General features: G+C 39.3%; 2 long non-coding RNA genes across 2 annotated transcripts; both read left to right on the top strand.

Annotated features, from left to right (window-relative positions):
- The first annotated feature begins 346 nt into the window (after positions 1-346).
- Positions 347-9,962, top strand: LOC125314461. The gene is made up of 3 exons (XR_007197945.1): positions 347-912; positions 1,227-1,474; positions 9,952-9,962. It is a non-coding gene; the product is annotated as an uncharacterized LOC125314461 (long non-coding RNA).
- Positions 1,757-3,998, top strand: LOC115728252. Its single transcript, XR_007197946.1, has 2 exons — positions 1,757-2,409; positions 2,579-3,998. It is a non-coding gene; the product is annotated as an uncharacterized LOC115728252 (long non-coding RNA).
- Positions 9,963-12,030: the final 2,068 nt, after the last annotated feature.

Raw genomic sequence — 12,030 nt, 5'->3', positions numbered from 1 at the left:
TTAAATCTATAGCCCTTTTAGATCAGAGTAAGGTACTTGATTGGCTTGCTGGAGATGCAATGATTCGTACTCTTTTGTGGAATAATATGGATCCTAAAAGTAGTCCTCACTTCATTCAATGTAAATCTACTAAGGAAGTGTGGGAAAAATGTGCCTTACTTCATCTCGGAGAAAATGATCTCGTGTGATGTGAGAGGCCTTATTTGATCTTACCGTGGGAATCAATCCTTATTTGAGCATTACGCTTGTTTCACGACACTTTGTAGGCAATTGGATATTTGTCTTCCAGCTTCGAACGATCCGACTATTCCGACAAGAGGATCTTCGAGTTATATATTATCTCAAGGCATTAGAGCTAGAATATTCCTTACTTCGCCAACATATTACCTCACAGAGTTCACTTCCCACAACAGATGAGATTTTCTCTTGAGCTCTTCGTTCGACCCCCGCCGAAAAGATCTCCACCACAACTATGGAGACAATTGCTATGATTTCTCATGGCACTAATGCACATGGAGCTCATGGTCATAGTTATAAGGGTCATGGCCATGGTTTTACTTAGAGTGAGGTTGTAGACGTCGTGATAGAGGTATTGGTGCTCGTAGTGCCTCTATCTCCGGTGGTGGTCGTGGCTCCCGTTGCTGTAATGATTGTTAAAGGGCTGGACATATAGAGGCTTATTGTTATACACTTCATCCGGAATTCCGACCTAATTTTATTGATTATGCAGAGGTGGAACAGACTCCACCAAACTCTACTTTTACCCCTAACAGACTCCACTAGACTTTGCTAGTGTGTGGAACACGAGTGGTTCGTTTACATTGACAGGTGCTGAGTATGATGCATGGGTTCACTCCCAATAGGTGACAAGTCCTTCAGCTCCTACCGCAACTCTGGGACAAACATCAAAAGGTAGTTTATCTTGTCTACTCTCGGTGGCATCCGACTCTTGGGTTATAAACCCCGGAACCACTCATCATATGACTAGTAATTCTAAGTTGTTGTCTTCACTTTGTTATAAATCTTCCGAGTTGTCAAATTTTGTTATATTAGCTGATGGCTCGCAATCTCAAGTTACTGGTATTGGAGTTGCTCATTTGAGTCCATCTCTTTCTTTGTTATCTGTCCTTCATCTAAAATCTTCATATAATTTAATTTTTGCTAGTTCATTGAATAAAGAACTAAGTTGTTTAGTAACTTTTTTCCCTTCTCATTGTGTCTTTTAGGATCTAAGGAATGGACAGATGATTAGTGGGGGACATGAATCCAATGGTCCGTATTACCCGAACAAGAAGGTGCAAGCTGCTCTGATTATGAAAATGCACATCCTCTAATGTGTTTAGGATGCATTGTTGTGCTGGTCATTTGCCACCGAACACTCTTCGGCGTTTATTTCTTGAGTCCGAGTCTATGAGTTCTTTTCAATGTGAAGCTTGTCGGTTTGGTAAATATCATAAGGTTTCTTTTCCTTCTCGTATTTATAATCGTGTCTCAAGTTCGTTTGAGTTGGTTCACTCCGATGTTTGGGGTCCGTGTCGTGTTTCGATATTTCTAGTTTCGAGATATTTTGTTACATTCGTGGATGATTTTTCCTAAATGACTGGGTTACTCTTAATAAAAGATCGTGCCGAGATTTTGCACTCTTTCACCTGTTCTATTTTGAAGTACCGAATAAGCACCATACTTCTATTAAAACTTCACGCTCAAATAATGCCAATGAGTATCTTGTTGCTACTTTAGATTTTCAGTCTTTTCTTGATTCTCATGGTATTATCCATCATACTTCTTGTTCATACACTCCTTAGTAAAATGGTATTGCCCGTTGCCTCATGTTTCACAGGCATCTACCTAAAACCTTTTGGGGCCATGCTATTCTTACAGCCTGTTTTTTAATTAATTGGCTTCCAACTTTTGTTCTTCACGGGGGGACACCATTCTCTATATTACATCCAAATTGTTCTCCCTTTGCATTACCTTTACGTGTCTTTGGCTATGTTTGTTTTGTGCATAATCTTACTCCGGATCTTGATAAGTTGGATTCTCGCGAGGAGAAATGTATATTTGTAGAATACTCTCGAACTCGGAAGGGCTACAAATGGTATAGTCCTAATCGTCGTTGTGTGCTTGTGTCGGCAGATGTAACATTCTTTGAGGATCATCCATATTATAATACTCAGATAGAACCTATAGTGACTCTAGAAAGTAGCGGATGTGTTTTATTGACACTTCCCCCAATCTCACTTCCTTTAGAACCGTCTACAGGATTTCAGTTTGCTGATTGCACATATCATCGGCGTGGTGCAGCTCCTACTACAGTGGTATAGACTTCACCAACACATGATTCATCTGTTCCCTCATCGGTTGCTGCACCATCCTGTGATCCTAATGTGCCCATAGCTACTTGAAAAGGTACACATTCTTATGTTACTCGTCCCGTGGATTGTTATGCTTCTTATTCTGGTTTTTCCGATTGTCCTCGTACTCGTCATCTTATTTCAAATTTCTTGTCAAATGACCGTTTATCTCCTAGTTTCTTCATATTTGTCTCATCGTTGTCCTATGTTTCTATGTCCAGTAGTGTTGCTGAAGCTCTTGCTCATCCTGGATGGCGGCAAGCAATAGAAGATGAAATGAAGGTGCTTATTGAGAACCGTACTTGGAAACTCACTTCATTACCTGCAAAGAAACAAACTGTTCGTTATCGTTGGGTATTCATTGTTAAGGTTCATCCTGATGGCACTCTTGATCGATTGAAGGCTTGATTGGTTGCAAAGGGATATACTTAGACATATGATGTTGATTATGATGACACTTTTTCACCTGTTGCCAAAATTTCATCTGTTCGTGTCTTTATTTTCCTTGCAACACGTTTTGGTTGGCTTCTTCATCAGCTAGATGTGAAAATGCCTTCCTTTATGGTGACTTGTCCGAGGAAGTGTACATGGAGCAACCACCCGGGTTTGTTGCTCAGGGGAGAATTTGATATGCCGCTTACATAAAGTTTTGTATGGACTCAAGCAATTTCCTCGTGCTTGGTTTGGCAGATTTAGTGATGCTGTCAATAAGTTCGGATTAAAACATTGTCAAGTAGATCATTCGATTTTTAGCTCTGTCTCCTTAGCTGGTTGTATTCTTTTGGTGATATATGTGGATGATGTTATCATTACTAGCAAGTGAATCGATGGTATCCAATGGCTTAAGCAGTTTTTGCACATAGAATTTAATACCAAGGATCCGGGACGTCTACGATATTTTCTTGGTATTGAAGTTGCATATTCACATGCAGGTATCAATTTATCTCGGTGAAAATATGTATTTGACATTCTTGATGAGATTGGATTTCTTGGAGTAAAGCCGGTAGATAGTCCTATGGAACCCAATGTGAAATTTGATGCAGAACATGGAGAATTGTGAAATGATCTAGGGAAGTATAGAAGATTAGTGGGAAAGTTGAACTATCTTACTATCACAAGGCTTGACATATCATTTGCTATCGGTGTAGTTAGTCGGTTTATGAGTTCTTCCCTTACTACTCACTGGGATGCTGTAATTAGAATTATCGAGCACTTGAAAGGAGCGCAAAGTAAAGGGCTATTTTCCAAGAATTATGGAAATCCGAACACTATGAATTTCTTTGATGCAGACTGGGCTGGATGTCCTACCGATAGGATATCTACATTGGGTTACTGTGTGTTTCTTGGAGGTAATTTAGTCTCCTGGAAAAGTAAGAAGCAACATGTGGTTTCCCGATCAAGTGTTAAAGCATAATATAGAGCTATGGCACATGTGAAGTGTGAATTGCTCTGGTTGAGGATGTTATTATCAGAAATTGATTTGCCAACGTTAGATCCATCGGTATTATATTGTGATAATCAATTAGCTATACACATTGCAAATAATCCTGCATTCCATGAGCGAACTAAACACATTGAGATTGACTGTCACTTCGTACGAGAGAAAGTTCAGAAAGGGGAGATTATTCTTCAAAATGCAAGGACGGAGGATTAGCTTGTAGTTGTCTTTACTCAATCTCTAAGGAGGAGTAGAGTGAGTTTTTTATGTTACAAGTTGGGATTATTTGATCTTTGCATTCCAACTTAAGGGGGAGTGTTGGGGATGAGGGTAGAATAGTCATTTGGTGTTGAGAGGCTTTTATATATCATTGTAATCCTTTGTTAATGAAATCATATCGTCTTTCTCTGAAACTAAACAAGACGTTGCACCAAAAAGAAAAAGACCAAGATTTTGGATTTTTATCCTAACTTTTCGTATTTTGTTGCCCTTAATTGATTTTTCTCATCGACTCATCAAGAAACGTGAAAGATCGCGGATAAAGGATTAAACTCTTGACAGCCACGAATGGCAATGACCCTACTTGTGTGAAGATGATAGGTACTCCAAAAGAAAAATAACAAGCCCAAAAGACTTTGACATTTTGCCTTTTGTCAACCCCATGTGTCCTTTCACATAGAATTTTGGAGTGGCTAATAAGAAAAACCCCAGAATTCGTATCCACAGATGTTGCTAAGCATAAAAGCTACGGCTTTACAATCTCCTCTGGCTCTTCTATTACATAGGTGCTCTAATAACAAACACAAAAGCTGAAAAAGAAGAAGAAGAAGAAGAAGAAGAAGACAATATCGTCACCCCATTAGTGTACATGTTTTATACTTGGGTCATTCATCGACAATAATCTGCTTCAATAATGGAATGAGGTTACTGGATTTACAAATTGATTCCACTGACCTAGATTGTTCAAAGATCAAAGATGCCTTGGTCCTAACATTTCGTAGTGTAGTGCAGTGTAGATGTTACATTTTCCTAGGAACATGGAGAAAATAAAAAATGGAGAGATGAAACAATTAGAACTGGCACCCATCGACTAGTGGCCGCGCTGGTTTGCGCTTAGTTCCTTTCACGAGAGGTCCTGGGTTCAAAACTTCGTGGTGCCAGTGTCTTACCTGGGCACTATGGTGGTGGGGTCCTGCAGTTGCCCTCGAGGACTAGTCGTGCTTCACCGCTGGTTTGAGCGCAAGCTCGCCGGCCGTGCAGACACCTCGGTTATAAAAAAAAAAAAACAATTAGAACTAGCAGAGATGAATAGAGTACCTGTTAGATATTTCACTAAAATAGTCTTTTCTAGGCTGTAGATATCAAGCAAGAGACTAGTATGGTCCGAGAAAAATTGCTAAAGTTGAGAGATAAGATGAGGCCACGTTTTGTATACAGTATTGATATGTGCAACAATAGTCGAAATGGCATGCTTCCTGCATGTTTGGCAAATACCGAGTCTTGCCATTTTGAACGCAAAAATAAACTCGAGGGCATGATTCCTCGTATTTATACAGATGGCATGCATCGAGAATGATAGACCTCAACAAGAATCGATTGCGAGGGACTGTTCCAAGATCTTTGGCCAATTGTAGAATGCTAGAGTACCAAATCTTAACAATCAAATTGATGATAGCTTCCCCTTTCGGCTATCAGATTCACTCTGCTAAAAGTTGGGAAAATTGTTAAAAAAAAAAAAAAACACCTATACCTATTTTAGTTCTTAATTTTTTAATTTAGTTAATTTGATCTTAAAACTTTTGACGATTTATCAATGTAGTCCTTACTCCTTCCGATCACTTTTGGCCTGAAATCTCTAATATGGACGATGGCTGCTCTACGTAGTTAAGACCCCCTCGCCCGTGGCCTACAACCTTCGCCGACCATGGCCGAGGGAAATAGAAAAAAAGAACAACAAGCAAGGAAAGAAAAGAAAAGGAAAAAAAAGGAAAAAAAAGAGAAGATTCAGAAATTTTAGAAAAATTAGAAAAATCGTCTACATCGGTGCCAATTGTACAGCGTAGGATGGCTGGCGTTCATATTAGTTATCTTCGGCCAAAATTGATTACGTTGCAAATTGTCTAAAGATTTGGAACTGAATTGGTCAATTGAAAAATTGAATTGGTCGCCGTACAATAAATTTTATGACGTTTTAGACAATTTTTCCAGCTAAAAGTTATTGGCTTGCATTCCAATTAAGTTCCATGGTCTGATGAAAACTAATTAATAGGGCCAATTTAACTTCACCAGGTTTGCCAATCATGGGCCCTTTAGTACATCAGTTTCAACGGTGAGCTACCATCCAAGTTGTGGGTCAATATGAGTTCGAGGACATGGATACTCTGCAAGAACTTTCTTCCTTGGGATGGGAGAGCATGACTTGTGGAAGGGAAAAGTACCAAAAAAGTCTTAAATCTATTGCATTAGTATCAATTCAGTACTAAATCTTTCAATTGGACTAATATGGTCCTAAACTTTTTTGTATTGGTATCAATTTAGTCCATATAGAAAATTTTGATCGAAAATCGCTAACATAGACACCGACATCCTATGTGGCTTGACAGATGCTGACGTGAACATGTTTAAATATTTATCAGAAAAATAAAATTTCTTCTTCTACAAAAATATTTTTAAATTATTATTTTCATTCTTTTTCTTTCTTTCGATTTGGCCGGTGAGAGGGAAGATGACGACATGAGTGTCCATTCGACTTGGACCAGAGAACTATGCCGGTTGGCATTGGAGTTGGAATCTCTATCGGTGTTGTGCTTGGGAATTTCAACGTTGACAAGAAGAGCAGGTGATTCTTGCCCTACATTACCAAGAGCATTACTCTCCAAAAATTGCGATGATATATAATAGTTTCACATGTATTTCTTGAATTCTGTCATGTTGCCCCCAACAAATTTTTCGGCCCATTTCTTTTCTTTGAGCTGGGCTTCTAGTGGGCTGTTATGTTCATTTGCAAATGTGAGTCAAAAATGCAAAAAATGAACCAAATCACGCCTCACAAAATCCAGGACATGCCAACCCTAAATCTCACTTATCTCCTGTCAACTATCCCACGTGGCATGACCGATGCTGACCTGGATGTCAACCATCCCATGTGGCACGACCGACGCTAAAATTGACATTTTTAAAAATCTTAACAGAAATTGTATTTTTAATTATTTTTTTTTCTTTTTCCTTTCGTTTTGGCCATTGACCATGGGCAATGGTTGTGACCCTCACCAGATTTGGGCAAGGGCCACCTCGCCCAAAATTGACGAGACCGTGAAGGCCTTACCCTCATCGGCCACGGGCGAGGTGGCCCTTGCCCAGATTTGGCGAGGACCTTCATGGCCTCGCCCTTGAACGGCGGGGCTGCTATAGCCTTAGCCACGGGCAAGGTTGAGAACATCTTTGCCCCGATTTGGGGAGGGCCTTTGTGGCCTCGGTAGCAACCGGCGGGGCTGCAATAGCCTCGATGGAGGGCGAGGTTACAAAGTTCCTCCCCCAAATATAGCAAAGCTTGGGGAGGACTTGCAGCCAAAAAAAAAAAATTAGAAAGAAAAGAAATAAAAAATTCAAATTTTAAAGAAAAAATTTATTTAAAAATGCCTGCAATGCCACGTAAGATAGCTGGCATTCACGTCGGCGATTTCAAACCAGAATTGGCAAGATAGACTCAATTAGCAAAAATACAAAATGTTTAGGAATAAATTGGTCCAATCGGATTTAAGGATAAATTGAAACTAATGCAATAAGTTTAGGAGTTTTTTTGGTACTTTTCAATTTATTCTTCCATTTTGACCAAAAAAAATATTCTTCTATGATTTCTTTTTATCTAATACATGTGCAATACTTGGGATGGGTTTGGTTCAACATTCCCAAGAGGCTTTCAGCCCCCAAAGCCCATTGGAAGAATGCTAAAGCGTTTTGTTCAGCTTTAAACCAGCATTTGACCTCTCACACTTTTTTCTTTTTAATTGTGTTGATCTTTTTTCTTTTTTAAAAAAATATTTAGTGTGTTAAACATTGAACTATCCCTTGTTTATGCCATAAAGTACCATACTTTCTTACTTGATTTTGCTGGTTACACCAAATTGATTCGATCAAAACATGCAAATACTGTTTAACTTATCCTGCTTAATTTTTGACAACAATGTAGATTAAGCTTAAAATATCATCATAACCCTTAAACCCATCTGCAAATGACAATAAAGTAGCGGAAATCGTGAAATCATCTAAATCCTAGTACTTTGGTTAATACAAGTGGCTTGTCAAACGGAAGAAAATTTTGTGTCGAGGTTTGTCAAATATGGTCCTTTTCCTTTCTATTCTATGCGAAAATGATGTGAGATGTCATTTCACTGGCAAGTGGACCATGCCAATAATACAGGCGATGAAGGGCGAAGCGCGGCACCAGAAAATTTACGACTTTCCATTTGCATTTTCAATTACAGCTTTTGACAGATGATGCATCTTGCCTGAACTCTCGAGTCTCCCTTTCATTTGCGGTCGAGCTCATCTCCAGTCGTTGATAAAGTGAGTCCTACAGTAGATTTTACTTAATTAGTTATTGAGATGATATTGCTCAAACATTTTTCAGTCAAGTTATTTCTAAGAAACGATCCATGCTGTTATGAAATTTATATTTGTTACTTAACCTTTACACAAATTGTGTTAAACACATGATAGCACACGTGATATAATTAAGAGAGAAAATCATTACTCAAGAATCAAAATGAAATCAATGATGAGAAAATTAGTCTTAAACTTGATGAATTCCCAAACAAAATTGTGGCGATTTCAAGTGAAGTGGGGAGAGAACATATGTATAATTGAGTTTAATGGTAAATGCCTATACAAGAAAGATAGGAAAAAGTGTCTAAAAGATCCTTAACCTATCGTATGACGGTTAATTCAATCCTAAACCTTTCAATTATGCCAAGTAAGTCCTAAACCTTTTAAGCGAGAAACTTCACTTCTAAAAAATCAAAATGAAACCATGAATGAGAAAATTAGCCTTAAACTTGATGAATCCCAAAACAAAATGATTTTTTGTGATAAACAAGATAAAAGTGCTTATTGAGAGACATGAGCCCACCTATAAATGTGCTTTTCGATGGAAGTCTACACAAGCAACCTATATGGATGACCAAACAACTATGAATGACCTCCGTACTTTAGACTTGGCCTTCAAGCTACGAGTCAAATCAAAACGACATCAACAATTAATGGGACCTTGTTGACAATTTCCAATATGTCACCAGAAGAAACGAATGCCAGGTTACATTATCAATTCTCTTTCTACGTCAAGAATTGAGGTGCTTCATTGAGAAAAAAAAGCAGTTTATAGAATCAACAAAAGTTTAGATACTTAACGATGACATTAGCCCTAACTCCTAAACCGTTATAAGAAAAATATTGTCTAGACTATATGGTAGAGACGTTGGAAAGGCCACCCTAGCGGCGGTCCTAACGGCGATGGTGCGGCAGAGGCCGTGGGACGGCGGTGCTCTCTCTTGCCCCACCCCTGCTTTTTTTTTTTAGTTTTTCTCTTTCCTTTTTTTCTTTAATTGAACTTAAATTTGAAAAGATACATGAAAATCTAGACATAATTCTAGATGGACGAATTGAAAAATCACGACACGAATGGACCAGAAAAAGATGGGGTGGAAATTATAGTTGTTAAAATATGTCTCGAGTTTTGAGCCCGAAGCGAAATTGTAAATATTCCGAATTGAATATTTGCGGACATCCGAAATTGAGCAAAGAAAAATATATACGTAATCAACTTACGAATTAAAGTTGATTTGCGTTAGTGTCTTTGCTCAAGAAATAGAAAATCCCAATTGGACTCGGTCAACCGAAGGAGAAGGATATTTTAGCATATCTTGAAGACGTGATCTCTTTATTTGAAATTTATGGAAATCGGTTCCGTGTGAAGTTGGCAAGAAAACGACAAAATTGGAGAGTCCAAAGTGGACTTGGCTTCGTCCAGATTAAGTCAACTCATGGAGATATATTCCATGTTCGGTAGTCGAAGATTTCCTGCATTGTTAATTAAGGAAAGGAAATTAAAAGAAAAAAAAAGAGATAACGTCAACAGATAACAACAAAAGGCAAAGTGTTGAGCTTTTCTTCTTGGACTGGTCAAGTTGAATATATTGGATATATATTTGTGGCAGCATACTTTTTGGGGCATGGCTTTCTTGCATGAGTTTTGCAATTAGCGCCGATTGTCGATCCAACGAAGAGGGACTTCTTGAAGCGCCGTTTGTCAAGTGCTTACTCGTGGGGTTTATTCCGCGAAATTACATCAAGAATTTAAGTGTCGAAGCCGATTAAATCTTGAGGTTAGATTTGTGTTAATTCCTTTGCGAGATTGAAAGATTATTTCGTTAGGAATTTGGGGGCTAAACACTGTGTGCGTTCTTGAATGTAATTGGGGCTAAAAAACACCGAGAGTGTTTGAGTGACTCAAGTGTGGTTTTGTAATCTCTGTGTATCGCTCGTTCTATAGTGAAATTCGTTGCTACTCTTCCCGTGGACGTAGGTCTCTACGACCGAACCACGTACATCCGGTGTCCGATTTATTTTCTTATTCTGTCAATTTTATCGTTCGATTGCTTGTTCCGCGCAACAATTGGTATCAGAGCCAGGTTTATCGAGTTGAAGCGAATCGATGGCGACGGAAGAAGTAAAAGTGAAAATCGACGGATTTGAGGGGAAGGACTTTGGTTTTCGGAAGATGCAGATTGAAGACTATCTATATCAGATGAAGATGCACTTGCCCCTGTCCGGGGAGAAACCAGAGACGATGAAGCAAGCTGATTGGGAATTGCTGGATAGACAAGCGTTGGGTGTTATTCGGCTGACGTTGGCTCGTAACGTCGCGTTTAATATCGTCAAAGAGAAGACCACTGCGGGTTTGATGAAAGCCCTGTCGGATATGTACGAGAAGCCCTCTGCGATCAACAAGGTCTATTTAATGCGACGTCTATTTAATTTGAAGATGAGCGAAGGTGCGTCAGTTGCTAATCATATCAATGAATTCAATGTGATCGTTAGTCAATTGAGTTCAGTTGATATTGACTTTGAAGATGAGGTATGTGCTTTGATTCTATTTTTTTTATTGCCCGATAGCTGGAATACTACTATTACTGCTGTTAGTAATTCCTCCGGGTCAACAAGTTTGACGTTTGATTGTATTCGAGATTTGATTTTAAATGAGGATATCCGTAGAAGAGAATCTGGCGAATATGTATCTACTGCTTTAGTAGGTGAGAATAGAGGAAGAACCGATACTCGTGGTAGTAGAAGTAGTATGAGCTCAAATAGACGCAGTCGATCTAGGACCGGTAGTGCTATCTGTTGGAACCGTGGCAAGAGAGGGCATCTTAGAAGGAATTGCTTAAAGCTGAAAAACGAAACAGGTAAGGGAATTAGAGTTGAATCTACGGATGACGTTGCAGCTGTAGCTGATGATTCCGATGGTGTCGATAGAGTCTTGTCTCTCATTGAGAATTCGTCATTTGACGGATGGATTATGGATTCTGGTTGTTCTTTTCATGCTACACCAAACAGGAACTGGTTTGCTACTTATCGGTGCACGGATAGTAGTAAAGTGCGGTTTGGGAACAACGCAGAATGCGATGTTGTGGGCGTTGGTGATGTTAAAATCAGCATGCATGATGGTATTGTGAGGACATTGGTCGGAGTAAGACATGTTCCGAAATTGAAAAAGAACTTAATTTCCTTAGGAACTCTAGATTCAGCTAGATGCGGGTATTCTTCACAAGGTGGAGTTCTGAAGATTGTTCGAGGTGCTCTGGTGATAATGAAAGGAATCAAGCATGGTGGCCTGTATGAACTTCAAGGTGAGACATTGACGGGTTTCGCTCCGGAGACGTCGACATCTGTTCGAGAGTCTAACGATTGCTCAAAGAAGACTTGGGTGTCTGTACCGGTGCACAAGTTTGATGCTGTTGTCGGGAACATGCGGTTGAGAGCTTTGATCGAGGTGGAGACTGCTAAGTCGATCAAGCATGTGCGAACCGACAATAGCATGGAGTCATGTTCGAAGCTGGAAAATAAATTCTGCATGACAAAGGGCATAGTGAAACACCGCACTAGTGCCGGTAGACCACAACGGTTTGTAGAATTGATGAGCAGAACATTACTAGAGATGGCCCGTAAAATGATCTCTAGTGT

The sequence above is a fragment of the Rhodamnia argentea genome, chromosome 3, assembly GCF_020921035.1.
Source record: "Rhodamnia argentea isolate NSW1041297 chromosome 3, ASM2092103v1, whole genome shotgun sequence".
Classification (NCBI taxonomy): Eukaryota; Viridiplantae; Streptophyta; class Magnoliopsida; order Myrtales; family Myrtaceae; genus Rhodamnia; species Rhodamnia argentea.
The sequence above is the reverse complement of the archived record's forward strand: the minus strand, read 5'-3'. Positions and strand labels throughout refer to the sequence as shown.